The sequence below is a fragment of the Berghia stephanieae genome, chromosome 7, assembly GCF_034508935.2.
Source record: "Berghia stephanieae isolate SIO BIC M18660-M18661 chromosome 7, UCSD_Bste_1.3, whole genome shotgun sequence".
NCBI lineage: Eukaryota > Metazoa > Mollusca > Gastropoda > Nudibranchia > Aeolidiidae > Berghia > Berghia stephanieae.
Genome location: NC_088366.1, coordinates 28,886,131 through 28,901,046, shown reverse-complemented (window position 1 = coordinate 28,901,046; position 14,916 = coordinate 28,886,131). Strand labels below are relative to the sequence as shown.

The window sequence follows — 14,916 nt, the reverse complement described above, 5'->3', positions numbered from 1 at the left end:
ATTGGGTGAGATTTCCCATACGGTCTATCATTCCGCAGAATTGCAGACGTTTGTTGGTTTTTCATTACTGAGTGTCTACGTACACGGTAACTTTAGGCAGTTTAGTGAGTGAGCAGTGCAGCAGGGGCAGGAGTCAACAAACAAATTGTGACCCAACTCACCCCCATAATATAGGCACTTGCAAGAAGTCTAGCTCTCGCAAGTTGAAAACAGGCGAGGATTTCTGTTTCCGTTTTTGAGGGGAAAAAATTTAGGAGTGATTTTAAAATGTTCATTCTTCTTTCTCAGTGGAATGAAGTGGCATCTATTATATATCATTGGGAAGGGCATAAAATTCTACATACAATGATGCTAGAGAGCTGAGCCGGTGTTACCAATACTTAGCTTCTATAACCAGGACAAATCATTCGTTTGGACAGAAAAATAAATAAAAACTTACCGCTTACCGTCAAAAGCAGTTTAGATTTGAAGATGCATTTGTTTTCTATAAAAAAACATTCGGTAATGGACAATCCTTGATGAATTTCAAAAGTTGTGTTGAAATTATATCCTAATTGTTTTCATAATTAATTCCTCGCGAAATCGTGTGGGTCCCGTTTCTGTTATCAAGGTTCCGCCTAGCCAGGCAGGGTTGCCAGATCATTTTTGAGTAAGAGACCAAACTAGCTATAGCAAGAGGCCAGATTCCTCGGCAGGAGCCCAAATACCACCAAACCCACCTTAGCCTCGCGAAAACTCTTTAGATTTGTTAAACAATTTAGATAGGATAAGGAAAATTCGTATATATAGAAGCATTAGCAAATGCAATCTGTGGCGTTAGCACGTGTTGCATTTAGATATTTAGATTGCCAAATAAAATGTTTTACCGGTACCAGAGTAAAACGATATAACGGGGAAAGTCAGAGGAAGGCAAAAAGTTGGTTACAGGAGGCCAAGTGGCCAAACCAAATGCAATTTGGTGCATTAGTGCAGTAAAAATTGGTGCGCAAAATTAGTTCGTAGCGGATGCGAGACTGCGTGCGTGTGTGTATGTGCGTGTGTGTGTGTGTCTCTTTCTTTTTTTTTTTTTTTTTGGGGGGGGGGGGGGTGCGTACACGGTAACGGGGCATCTCGCCTCAGGATCTACGTACACGTAAACTGATTTACCGTTGCAACACATGCAATAGATGGTCCTCGCTGTCGTGACCGCGCGCGCTCGTGTGTGTGTGTGTGTGTTATATTTTTAAAAATCAAAACAATTTTAACCATTATTGGCGAGATTCCATCTTACACTCCCCAAACTCCAGATCTTAGTCTTAATGTTATCATTAAAAGACAAGCTTTGCGATTTATAGTTTAATTGAAGCCCGAGTCGAAATATACTCTTACTACTGCTCTCTTGGTGGAAACGATTTATTCTGCATAAGCAATCTGCAGAAAAAAAACTGTCACTGTAAAAGGTTAAAGTTTCACGAAGTACGCTCCGTGAACACCGCTGTAACATTCCTTTGATCTACATCATCAGGCAACCCATTGTTTCTTTCATCTTTTCCCATTCCCCCTCATTCCCCCGCCCATCTCTCTCTCTCTCTCTCTCTCTCTCTCTCTCTCTCTCTCTCTCTCTCTCTCTCTCTCTCTCTCTCTCCCTCTCTCTCTCTTTTGTCATAATGTTATCCCTTCCCCTTCCCATCTCATTGTAAAATGAAAACGTTCTGCTGTTTGCAGATACATGTATGATTGTTTTGTTTTTTCTCTCTCACTAGTCATTTGAAAAAAAAACAAAACAACTTAACCTTTTAAAGGTGAATATCAATCTTACTTGGACCAAAAATAAAATCTTACCGTTTTCATCAAAAGACAAAAAACAAAATACAATTTAAAAACATGAGCTTTTATATAGGGCAATATCCACCCAACGTGCTCAAAGCGCTTTTTATCAATATTCTTACTGCTCTTATGGTGGAAACGTTTTTGTTTTTCTGCGTTAAAAAATAATATAAATGAAGACTATTATTTAAAAACAAAAAAAATCAGTGTCACTGGCAAAGGGTTAATTGCAGTACTCCTGCATCCTGTGAGACTCCTACGGCACTTGCTAATCATAAAAAAGGAAATAGCAATCAACAATACTAAGGTGAAAAAAAAAAAGAAGAAAAAAAAAAGGTGGGGGGGGGAGCAAATCCAGTAGCAATGCAACCTTTTAGCGGCGAAATTCGATCTTTGACCTAACACCAAATCTTCTATCATCAAAAGACAAGTAACGGCAAAACGATTATAGACAATTGAAGTCCGAGTTGCGATAGTCTGACTGCTCTCTTGGTGGAAACGCTGTATTCCCCGTTAACAATAATAAAGATAAAAGCAAACTATTATCTAAAAGCAAAAAATTAGCTTCGCCGTTAAGGGGTTAAGAACACCTGCAACTGCTGCCAGCATCCTTGAGATCCTCTACGTCACCCAAGGTCACCACGTCTCCCTTTCGTCTTCATGCAACACCCCCCCCCCCCCTCACCCTCCACTCTCATGGTGGTGGTGGCGGCGGATAAAAAAGGCCTTTTTTTCTTTTATTCAATCAACTTGACTGCTGGTGGACCCTAGGCCTCTCTACAAGTCCAAGAAATAATACTCACTTTTTCTCTGCTCCAACGAAAATATCTACACCCTACCGGTCTAATTATTTGTAGCAGACGTCAAATTTCTCAAACGGTCACGTGACACTGTAAAAACAACACAGGAAGTCCATGAAAGCTTATTTACGGCATTTCCTTTGAACCGTGTAAACAACAAAATTTCGTTTTCATTCGACTCAACGGGTCAGATTGGCCGGTATTTTTTAACGAACTAAAGTTCTGAAAAATCAAAATGTTTCTTAGAAAGGTGAAAGATGCTAGTTTTTGAAACAGAGGTAGGTTTTTTTAAAAAATCTATATTTTACGTGAATGCATGCTCAAGGCGAGTTGGACGTGCAGCGGAGGTTGGTAGGCCAAAGGCGAGGCTCTCTAATATTATTATCTTCTTATATCATGATTTTGAGAAATCTTTGTGTAAAGAGAGTATATGTGTTTAAACGCTTATAACTTTTAAACCAGAGATGGTCCTTCTTAATAAAAAAAAGTCCATCTGAGATACATATTAAAGTAGCTTCTCTAAAAATTTCAGAGCAAAATATGTTTGCACTCAAAAGTTAGAGCTCCCCAAAATACAGTAATTGGCCACGATTGTTTACAGAAGCTGCCATTTTCTTATACTGATTCACTTCCTGTCGTCTGCTGCGTTTGAGAGATAACTTCGTCAATCCACATCAAAACTTTACATCTTTATATCTTACAATATATTCCATTTATGGAAGTTATTTTATTTTGTTTTAAATTATTCAATTAATTGCGTTTTCATGTCCATGCATTCATTTTATAATTTACAATTCTCTCCTTTTTTTTCCGATTGATTTTTCACTGTTGATTTTGACGTTTTTCATCCTTTGACGGACGTCTGTCCAATTTAGGGGAACGGGGGAGCGGAAGTTTTTAAAATCACCTATTTTCGATCATTTTAAACACTGATACACCACCTCAAACATTTATCAGTCCATATCTCTGCTTTTATGAGGTCTATTTTCATTTTCAAAAGTTCAAAGTGAATAACTAAATGACGCCGATTCAATGGTGTATTTGGTCTATCTACATGTGAATAAATATTTAATTGTCGACTTTTCCAAAATTCCAATAGGTCATTCATTTGCATGTCGTGATCTATTTTTCCTTGATTTCAGCTGTTTCAGCTCTAAACTATACCTTTCTCTCTCAATAAATAATTATTTTTCTGTTTGCAATGTATTACAGAGATGTTGAATTACCACATGTAAAAATTTCAAAGTTGTATCGGAAGCTGTTTCTGAATTATACTTGATTATCCATTGGGTTGCTGTGTTTTGGTCACATCTTTTCCTATAAGCTTCTATAGAGATTTTTCACCACATAAAAGGTCATAACTTTTTAACTAGTTGAGATAGAGCGATAATTTTTTCACTTTAGTAAATGTTTCACTCCCCTTTATTTTTCTACGCTAAATTAATACCGATATCACTATTTTGAAAAATTCTTGCAAGTGCCTACATAATAAGTTAAGAAAGTTATGACTGGAAATTGCCGTTCGCTTTTACGAAATTTGAGGGGGGTTCAATTAAAGATGCATAACTTCGTTATAAAGTGGAATATCGCAGATATCTTGGTATCATTATTTTCGTTACCAACCGGGTACCGTAGCCTCAAGTAACTGCGCCAGGGTTACCAATACGACTTAGCTTCTTTATCCTTACCAAGCCTTCGTTTGGCTTACCGTCAAAAGCAGTTAAGATTTGAAGATGCATTTGTTTTCTATCAAAAAACATTCGGTACTGGTTAGTAGACAATCCTTGAACTTGATGAATTTCAAAAATTGTGTTTGAAATTATATTGTAAATTTTTTCATGATTAATTATTCCTCGCGAAATCGTGGAGGCTTACGTCTGTTTCAATGGTGCCGTCGCAAAAAAAAAACAAAAAACAAAGGTTTTTAAAACAGTTTATTGAGAAAAAGATACGGAAAAAAGTATCCCTAGATAGGTATGCAATTTAGTGCATAAGTGCAGAAAAAATTGGTGCGCAAAATTAGTTCGTAGCGGATGCGAGACTCTGTGTGTCTTTTTTTTTTTTTTTTTGGGAGTGCCTACGTACACGGTAACGGGGCATCTAGCATCAGGATCTACGTACACGTAAACTGGTTTACCGTTGCAACACAAGCAATAGATGGTCCTCGCTGTCGTGACCTGGTGCGCTCGTGTGTGTGTGTGTTATTTAAAAAAAAATCAAAACAATTTTAACCATTAATGGTGAGATTCCATCTTACACTCCCCAAACTCCAGATCTTAGTCTTAATGTTATCAAAGACAAGCTTTACGATTCATAGTTTAATTGAAGCCCGAGTCGAAATATACTCTTACTACTGCTCTCTTGGTGGAAACGATTTATTCTGCATAAGCAATCTGGAGAAAAAAATCAGTGTCACTGTAAAAGGTTAAAATTTCACGAAGTACGCACCGTGAACAACGCTGTAACAATCCTTTGATCTACGTCATCAGGCAACCCATTGTTTCTTTCATCTTTTCCCATTCCCCCTTACTATCCCCCCATCCCCCCGCCCATCTCTCTCTCTCTCTCTCTCTCTCTCTCTCTCTCTCTCTCTCTCTCTCTCTCTCTCTCTCTCTCTCTCTCTCTCTCTCTCTCTTATCATAGTGTTATCCCTTCCCCTTCCCATCTCATTGTAAAATGAAAACATTCTGCTGTTTGCAGATACATGTATGATTGTTTTGTTTTTCTCTCTCACTTCTTCTTCTTCTTCTTCTAGGTTCCATGCCTGGTCCAGGCTTCGGATACTGCATGAATTATCTCTCTCCATTCCTCCCTGTCTCTTGCTTTTTCAAACAGCTCTTGGATTGTTAGGTTGGTGAAGCCCTTCAGTTGGTCTATGAGTGTTTTTCTTTGTCTCCCCCGGGCGCGTTTACCAGGTATTTTTCCACAACTTGCCAGGTATTCATTCTTATCTTTCCTTACTATGTGTCCGAAAAAGGATAGTTGTCGATCCACTATTAAGGGCATTAGTTTCCTTTGTTGGTATGTTTGTTTTAGCACTTCTTCGTTCGTTTTGTGTGCAGTATACGATATTCTCTGCATCCTTCTCAAGCACCACATTTCAAAAGCTTCAATGTTCTTTTGTGTTTCTGCATTTGTAGTCCAGCTTTCGCATCCGTATAACAAGATTGGTCACACGTAGCACTTCAAGACTCGGAATCTAATCCCGAACGACATCTGTTTGTTTTTCAAAATGTTTCCCAGGTCCATGAAGGCCTGTTGGCTTGGGTTATTCTTGCTCGTATGTCTCGGTTACATCTTCCATCTGTTGTCACTATTGAACCTAGGTATTTAAAACTTTCTACGTTGGTAAGTTGCTCGCCGTGAATCGTTATATTGCAGGTGTTGTTGTTTTCGGGGTTTTTCTGTATTACCATGCATTCCGTTTTGGTGATATTCACTTCCATTCCCTTGGCTTCACTATCTACTACCACTTTGTCAACAATCTTTTGAAGTTGGATTTCTGATGTTGCAATGAGTACCGTATCGTCTGCGTATCTTATATTATTTATGTTGTCACCTCCTACTTTTTTAAAAACCAAGACATCAGGTAATGAGTGTCTAATGCCAAAGTATAGATTCTCTCTTTGGCCAATTTAGTCATGCATGTGGCAGCCCAGCTATTTATTATGTTCTGCCTATAACACACAATAAGTGGGATTTTGGGAGTGGGTACGAAAGAAATCAAGGTCATAAGTAACCATGCACAAGAGTTGTATCGGGAATTGGTTTCTGGGGGTCTTGCAAATACCAAATATTTGATGGAAAGCTCTTTCGAATTCCAAGACGCCTGGTTTGTTTTGCTATCTTGGAACAAACGAAACAGAAATGTCTTGATGTGTGACTTAGTTGTCTGATTTTGTGACCTGGATGTAAGGTTTTGTGACCAAGATGTATCCTTTTGTGTGTGCAAACCATGCGGGTAAGTACAGCGATAGCTTGCCAGTTGAGGAAAAAAAAGGAAGAAGCAGCATATCCGCATTTGAAAAAAAAAAAAACCCTGAAAAAACAAAACAACTTAACCTTTTAAAGGCGAATATCAATCTTACTTGGACCAAAAATAAAATCTTACCGTTTTCATCAAAAGACAAAATACAAATTACAATTTAAAAACTTGAGCTTTTATATAGGGCAATATCCACCCAACGCGCTCAAAGAGCTTTTTATCAATATTCTTACTGCTCTTATGGTGGAAACGTTTTTTTTTTTCTGCATTAAAAAATAATATAAATGAAGACTATTATTTGAAAACAAAAGAAATCAGTGTCACTGGCAAAGGGTTAATTGCAGTACTCCTGCATCCTGTGAGACTCTTACGGCACTTGCTAATCATAAAAAAGGAAATAGCAATCAACAATACTAAGTTGAAGAAAAAAAGGAGGGGGGGGGGGGAGAGCAAACCCAGTAGCAATGCAACCTTTTAGCGGCGAAATTTGATCTTTGACCTAACACCAAATCTTCTTTCATCAAAAGACAAGTAACGGCAAAACGATTATAGACAATTGAAGTCCGAGTTGCGATAGTCTGACTGCTCTCTTGGTGGAAACGCTGTATTCTCCGTTAACAATAATAAAGATAAAAGCAAGCTATTATCTGGAAGCAAAAAATTAGCTTCGCTGTTAAGGGGTTAAGAACACCTGCGAGCATCCTTGACATGTTCTACGTCACCAAGCGACACATCTCCCTTTCGTCTTCATGCAAATCCCCCCCCACCTCCACTCTCACGGGGGTGGTGGCGGCGGATAAAAAAGGCCTTTTTTCTTTCATTCAATCAACTTGACTGCTGTTGGACCCTAGTACTTTCTACAAGTACAAGAAATAATACTCACTTTTTTTCTGCTCCAATGAAAATATCTACCCCCCACCGGTCTAATTATTTGTAGCAGATGACAAATTTCTCAAAACGGTCACGTGACACTGTAAAAACAACACAGGAAGTCCATGAATGCTTATTTACGCTTTAAACCGTGTAAACAACAAAATTTCGTTTTCATTCGACTCAACGGGTCAGATTGGCCGGTATTTTTTAACGAACTAAAGTTCTGAAAAATCACAATGTTTCTTAGAAAGTTGAAAGATGCTAGTTTTTGAAACAGAGGTAGGTTTTGAAAAAAATTATTTATCTTTTACGTGAATGCGTGCTCAAGGCGAATTGGACAGTCAGCGGAGGTCGGTAAGCCAAAGGCGAGGCTCTCTTGTAATAGTAACGGTAACCTTGAATCTCGCCTTTTATTATGGGTTATATTATTGATTTTTAAAAATAACACACACACACATACAGAGCGAGGTCCATCCATTGCTTGTATTGTAGCGGTAACGTTACCGGAGTTACCACCGTTTACGTAGACAGTGCCTTAACATTATACGGTTGATGCGACAGAAGAAGAGTAGAGGTGAGCCAGTGGAAACAACATTTAAAGTTAGAGAGGCGTGCCAACTTCGTGAGAAGTCCAGTTCGCCTCTAGAACCATTTTAGAAGTATTTAACTTGTTTAGCATATTACATCCTTGCGAATTTCCCATCATTTGACCAAAGTAATTATAATAAATGTGTTACAACACATAAAACAACAACGAGTCAGCTAGTTTCAGAATTTTATTGCTTGATAATAATCAACGTTCCATCCAAAAAAAACAACAATGGCCGATAGCCGGTCTACCCTTCCGCCCACTACTCTACAGTCATGCGCAAGGCACCAAATAAGGGAGGTAACAATTAGATTGGTTTGAGTATTTTCAACAGTAATAGTATAAGTGGTATGTAGTAGTGATAGTAGTAATAGTAGTAGTAGAAGTAGTAGTAGTAGTGAATGCTCAAAGAAAAAAAAGAGAGAGATGGATCATTAGATAACATATATGAAAAATATCTTGCTACTGTTGCAAAATGTCATCTATTGAATTGAAGACCACTCACCCAAATATTTTATCAGGGTTTATTTTGATTTGGATTTGGTGTTAGCTTTTATATTAATATTTGTATAGTGCGCACTTTTTTCCACATGTGCGGACAAAATACACTTTTTTGCTAAAACATACAATTTTTAGGGTCATAGAATACACTTTTTATCCTGGGAAGGTTGGCAGGTCTGTTAAAACCATCAAACAAATTTTCATTCATGTTATTTATTTTATGCAGAATTTGGCACGAGCAAATGCAATTCTTTATTCATTTTTAACATCACAGTGGAATCCTGATAAACCCATCACAGGCAAACCATAAAGATTGGTTGACTTTGTCCATTATCAAAAAAACAAAACAAACAAAAACCCAACAATTTTAGATGGTCACAAAATTGGAGACCAACAAGACTGTTGACTTAAAACGGATTCCACTGTAAAAGAATCTTGCACATGGTTAGAGGATCGTGAATTAAAATCTGTGATGTGCTTTTTTTTCATGCTTTTTGTCAACAGTTCACAGGTGTTAGTATCACAAGTGAACCGCTTGAACCACAGTTGAATTGGCTATTGATTGAACCACAAGTTATCAAAAGGATCAACCTGGTGAATGTTCTGCCTTAGTATCTAGAGAAGCTGTTCATCTTCTCTTTACGCGGAGCAAATACATCAGGTAAGTAAGAAATCTCTGTATTGACAGGAGGTATTAGTATTAGGAGAGATGGTTGTTCTTGTTTTCTGCCTATTGATTACCTGAGCATGTCTGATGGGATTTATTGACAATATTCAATAGACAGAATGATTAGTGACATACAATGAAATGACTTGGAGATATTGCTCCTTCATCTTTCAAGTACATTATCCTTGATTATGAAGTCACTATCAAAAAAATTATCATTTCAAACCAGTATGTAGATAACAAATATGTATAAGCTTAATTTCCACCTTCTGGTGTTGAGACAAAGTGACTCCAAGTGTTACTTACTTAAATCCCTTTGCCTCTTCTAGAGTCAATAAGGTTTTTCCAAGTATCTATAACTGTGGCCAGCCAGTTTTACTCATTCCCGGTCTTGCCAATTACTTTCATTTCTTTTCTAACCGTCTTCTCCGAGTTCTATATATGGTCTGCTTGTTTTCTTATTCCTAGGGGGGGGGGGGGGGATCATCTCAATTCTCAATCAGGCATAAGATTCACATTTTAGCAAGGGGGAGTTGTTAGTGAGGATTTGGTTGAGGTAGAAAAGTTGGTTTTGATGCTTTTGTCGTTTTTACGTTGACATTCACATCTTGATCAATACCAGTATCGTCGTTATTTTTTTTTCGCAAATGCTGTTAGGATTGTGGTTAATGGAATCCATAATGAAGCTGAACCAGAGATCGTGAAAAAATATTTTAATGAAATACTGTCAACATTCCAATGAGTGATTTCTTCTTTCTTCTAATTCCACATCTTGTATTATGATTATGATGCATAATAATAGCATGCTTCTGTGTCTGATATGATTTAATGAGATTAAGAACACAAACCTTCAGAAGAGAGAGGGAGAATATATGATTCAATTATTTATTTTTTTTGGAGATTTTTCATCAACAGCCTTGAGTCTTTTATTGGACAAAAATGGATCCGTCTTCAAAAAAGAACAAAACACGAAACGCTGTGTTTGGTGTTTTGTTCTTTTTCGAAGCTGTATATTTATTTTTATTAATTACTTTTTAGTCCATAACTTCTAGCAGCTTAGTATCACTTAAACTTGGTTCTCTTATGCATAGTATTATACATCGTTATTAAGACGCTTCAACCAAAAGTGTACCTAAATGTATGTATGTTTTAAGTATATGAATTTTATTAAATCCTCAGGCATCATTGTTTAGGTCACCAGAAATTAATCAATTTTCATCTACAAGGTAGTGATAAAAAAAAGACCCACAGATTTCATTTGAGAGTCTATATATATTAGCTCCCACCCATTTTGATGAATTTTCGAGAAATCAGAAATGATGTACTAGGCTAGGCTGCCCAGGTGAGATAATCCAAAGACTATTTGGTGTAATGACCATAAGTAAAGGAAAAAGTTATGGTTGCTCAATACCTTCCAGGTGGTACACTGGTTTATTCCATTATTTTTTTTTTCACACCACAAGTTCCAACCAAGAGCTGTGTATGTACTTTTGCTAGACAGGGGACAAGGGGCAGATAATATTTAATATTGCATCATTAAACTTCTATCATTTTACCAAATGGGTTGCTGGGGGTCAAGACAAATGAAAAATTTTACATTCAGACATCTGTAAATATATATATATATGTTGAAAACTTGTCATATTTAAAAGTTTTAACCAGAATATCATTTTTATTTTTCAGGCGATCGACTTCAGTGGCTAGCATCTAGCAATGAATGAGAGCTGTAAGATGTGCCCCCCTCACTTTTGGGAGGATTTCCAAAATCAAAAGTGTAGGAATTAGCACAGGTAACAAGTGATGATATACAGAAGTGCTGTGGAATTGTGATATATGAAATCTCAGTTACTTATGTCAATTAAATTCAATACATATGGCTTTCTTTCATTTTTGAAATAGATGTGATTTATACAAAAGTCATAAGGTATTATAGAATTGCACAATTTAAAACTATTGATTAGGAAATGAAATATGTACTGTTGCTTAAACTGTAAAACCCATAGCAAAAAGATAAACACAATGTTGGGTCAGTCAGATAATTATGAATTTGCTCTTTAAAGATTTTTTACCAAAATTTATAAATTAACAGAAGAATGCATCTAGGTCCACCCTGTATGTTATTTTTCTCTTTTCTGTCAAAACTCTGCTAAATTATACTGTCCATTCATGTTTTGTCACAATTTTGAGAAAAAAGCTAAGGCTCATAACTCTGTTTTACCATTTACTGCATACCACGCTTTTTGGGTTGTATCTGCTATAATATTTCTTCATGTCTTTTGCAGGTTTCCTGTTCTTTGATTCACTAAACAGTCTGGATCATATGCTAACCATTTTGTATCATATAATATGAACATGTTGCCATGGAGAAATTTGCTTATACAGTCAACCATTTTCCACAAAGATTGTTGATTACTTGTAGTTTTATGGGATGGTAGACAACAGTTTTTCTTTTGAGGTATTTTAGGTAAAATTTGCTCTTGTTTATTTATTGTATGTGATTTATTGTATGTGACACGTATTATGCTTGAGTAAACCAGATGTCAAAAGGGGGTTTTAAAATTGAAATGACCAGACATGTTAACTTTTTGCTTGTGTCAGTTTAACAATTTATATTCATTTTCCTAAATGAAGCATACGATTTTAACCCAAGTCTCATACTCTGGGCTATGAATTTGATTTTCAGAATCTATATATCAACTTGATATAATAATACTATTTTGAGGTGACATATTTGCCATGGTTGGAATAATGTGTAACAATAGTCCAGTTTCCAGACCTGTAAATTCTCAGTCAATGAACTGAAATCAGTCACTTTGTCAAATTCAAATATTTTTAAAAAGGAAAGAAAGAATTCATAATCGTAGTCAAATGACCATAAAGTAATTAGGAGTGTTCTACAGTGCTACGCATAGCTCAAGGGCCATGTATATTAACAATGGATATATTGCCAAGGCTAAGCTTGATTTGGTCTTTTTAGAATTGCCTTGTCTGAACACATCCCAGTGTATTTTCACACAGCCTTCGTGAAATTATTTTTTCAGTTTCCAAACCTGTCGTGATCTCCATGGTAGCCAATTTTAATTTAGTCGCCTAAGCGATAAATTTCACTGTTTCGTCGAAGTCAAATTTGACCACATTTACCTGGCTGGAAGTAAAAGTATGAAAAGGTAAGAGGCGAACGCCGCAAGTGCGTTATGTAGACACCTTCAAGTTTAAAGTTATATGATTGCTACAAGCACATCTCGATTGCCTCATGTTGTAAACAAACTGGTTGATCGTTTCTTCACTGATTGGGTACCTAATTATAAGAAACAATGGTGAGTAGCTTAATTAATTCCCACGCAAATTAGTTTTCTGCCATTGTTTTGCTCAAGCGAGTTAGCTGTTCACTATTCATTTCGATTCTTTGGATTTTTCTGGTACCAAGAGTTTCAGTTTTAGTCAATTTTTATAGAGCTCATTTACAGGTCTAAGTTTCCTGGTAGGTGTGCGTTTACTGAAACCTAGAAATGTTAATGAATGGGGTCCGTAGCAAAAGCAAAAACAAAAGAAGTGCTGAATAGTTTTAAATGTTATTTTGGAATACTTCTACTGTTAAAGAAGGGCTTATCATCATACAACTGCTCAATCAAAGAGTTGTTTCCCTTTAGCTGTTGACATGAAAAATAGTGGTAATCATGTCTTTGCATCACGCACGCTGCTCAAACTGGACCATTAGTCAATTCAAGGTCCATAATTAACATTGTATGGCTTTGTTTCAGAGCAAGTGGTGTTATTTATAAGAAAGATGTTGAAATGATGACAAGAAGAAAGTAAAGTGATAGGGTTGCTTCCTTTGTATTATTATCCCTGGTGGTACCCCAGATAAAATTTATCAAGACTATGGGTGAGGCCACGACTGAACCCTCATTTGTAATTATAATTATTTTGTAGACAAAGCTGGAAAAGAGAAAAGATAAAAGATAATCACAGAAATGAACTCAAATGCATGTCCAATCAAAATGCACAAATCAAAATTCAATAAACTGTCTTAGACCACAATGAGAAAAAAAACCCAACAGATCATATCATGCCAAAATCCCAAATACTCATACCAGGATCCTATACAATGATATTTTAGAATGAAATAACAATCTTATCAGGGGAAAAGCTTAAAATATTACATAATGGTGCATAATAATGGCGTAATAAACCAATCACGACCTCGTCGCACATCAGTTATTCTTTTATAACTTTGCATAGATTTGTCCAATTTTGATAAATTAGGTATCAAATGAAATATTTTTTTCAAACTTTCTCTATATTTTACCACCATGACACAATGAAATAGATCTAGAACAGCAAATATTGGGTGAAAACACAAAAAGAGTAAATCACCAAGAATCACGTCCACAGTTATGTCGTTTGAATTAATTGTCATCTACTGCCTCCTTCTCCATTCGGGTTGCCAGTAGGCACTACACACTTTGATGATATATATGTTCCATATATCTCACATCCTTTCACTCTTCTAACCAGATGTGTTCGAGGTATATTCCAACTAAAAGAGGATCCAGATTAAGAGTTAAGTTGACTTTCCCCCATACAGAATCTGACAGATTGTCGAAGAAGGTATTATCCAATGATTGTATATTGTCCACATCTTTGGCTGTCTTATTTCGTATTGGACATATCCAGCTTTTGAATCTTTTGTCCTTGCCATTTTGCCTGGACTTCTTCTTTCAGTTTCATCCTGTCTTTCCCCTGCTTTCGAACGAGAGCTCCTCAGTGAATTGCGAAAGTAATGATGCTTTGTTGCTCCTTTGCATTCTTTTTATCAAGCCATGCCATGGTGTGATTAACATTTACTTTAACCTTTGAATCAAGAAAGGTTAAATCGGCATTAGGAGCCCTCCTGACTTGAGAATCAAGAGCACGCTCTGCCCAAATGTTGTGGAGTGGTGTAGAGAGCGTTGATCTCCTTAGCTCTTCGGATACTTTTGACAGAGGACCTGTGAAATATCTTCCTAGCTGGCGGTCCATAACCTCCCTTGTAGCCGGAGCAACAGTGAAATCAACTTGTTGAAATCAAGCTTTGTTCAGCCAGATGTACAGGGTCTTGAAGGCAACGAGGACGGTATCATCGTGCAGAAATTGCCTTCCAAATGCATCGCGTTGAAGAGAGTGAGCAATGTGAGGTTTCGTTTCAATTTTCTGAACATCTCGACAGGCAGCAAGATGACCACGTTTCGCCTCCCCTGAAAAGAACAGAGCCATGTATGGACCAGTGACGTTGGTGTGATCTTGTTTTTGCATGTCACTGATGTAGACATTAAATAATGTTGGTGCAATGACTGAGCCCTGAAGAGAAATATATAATAATGATTTTAAAAAATAATAATAGAAAAGACACACACATTAGAAATTGAAAAGTAAACACCCTGCAATTCATCTCCCTGCAATTTGATCTATCCATACTGAAAACTTAGGGGAAAAGAAATAAAGTTAAATCTAGTATGAAAAGAAAAATACATGGAGGGGCGGGGGGGGGGGGGGGGGGGGGGGTGAGCGAAGTATCAACTACTCAAAACCCCCAGGGACGTATGAAGGGTCACCCTCACTGCGGACGAACTCCTCCTGTGACTTCTGTTGGGCTAGTCTTCGGACCTCTCGCCGTTTCTTGGCCACAACATTCACAGCAGCATCCGCGGCTCGA

The 14,916-nt window shown here is 37.1% G+C and overlaps 1 long non-coding RNA gene across 1 annotated transcript in view; it reads left to right on the top strand.

Moving 5' to 3' along the window:
• LOC144977006 (uncharacterized) overlaps positions 1 to 12,060 on the top strand; it is a 12,576-nt gene extending 516 nt beyond the window's left edge. Inside the window, exons 2-4 of the long non-coding RNA XR_013646217.1 lie at positions 9,059 to 9,215; positions 10,905 to 11,011; positions 11,504 to 12,060. This is a non-coding gene — a long non-coding RNA (uncharacterized LOC144977006). The remainder of the gene's footprint in view (positions 1 to 9,058; positions 9,216 to 10,904; positions 11,012 to 11,503) is intronic.
• Positions 12,061 to 14,916: the final 2,856 nt, after the last annotated feature.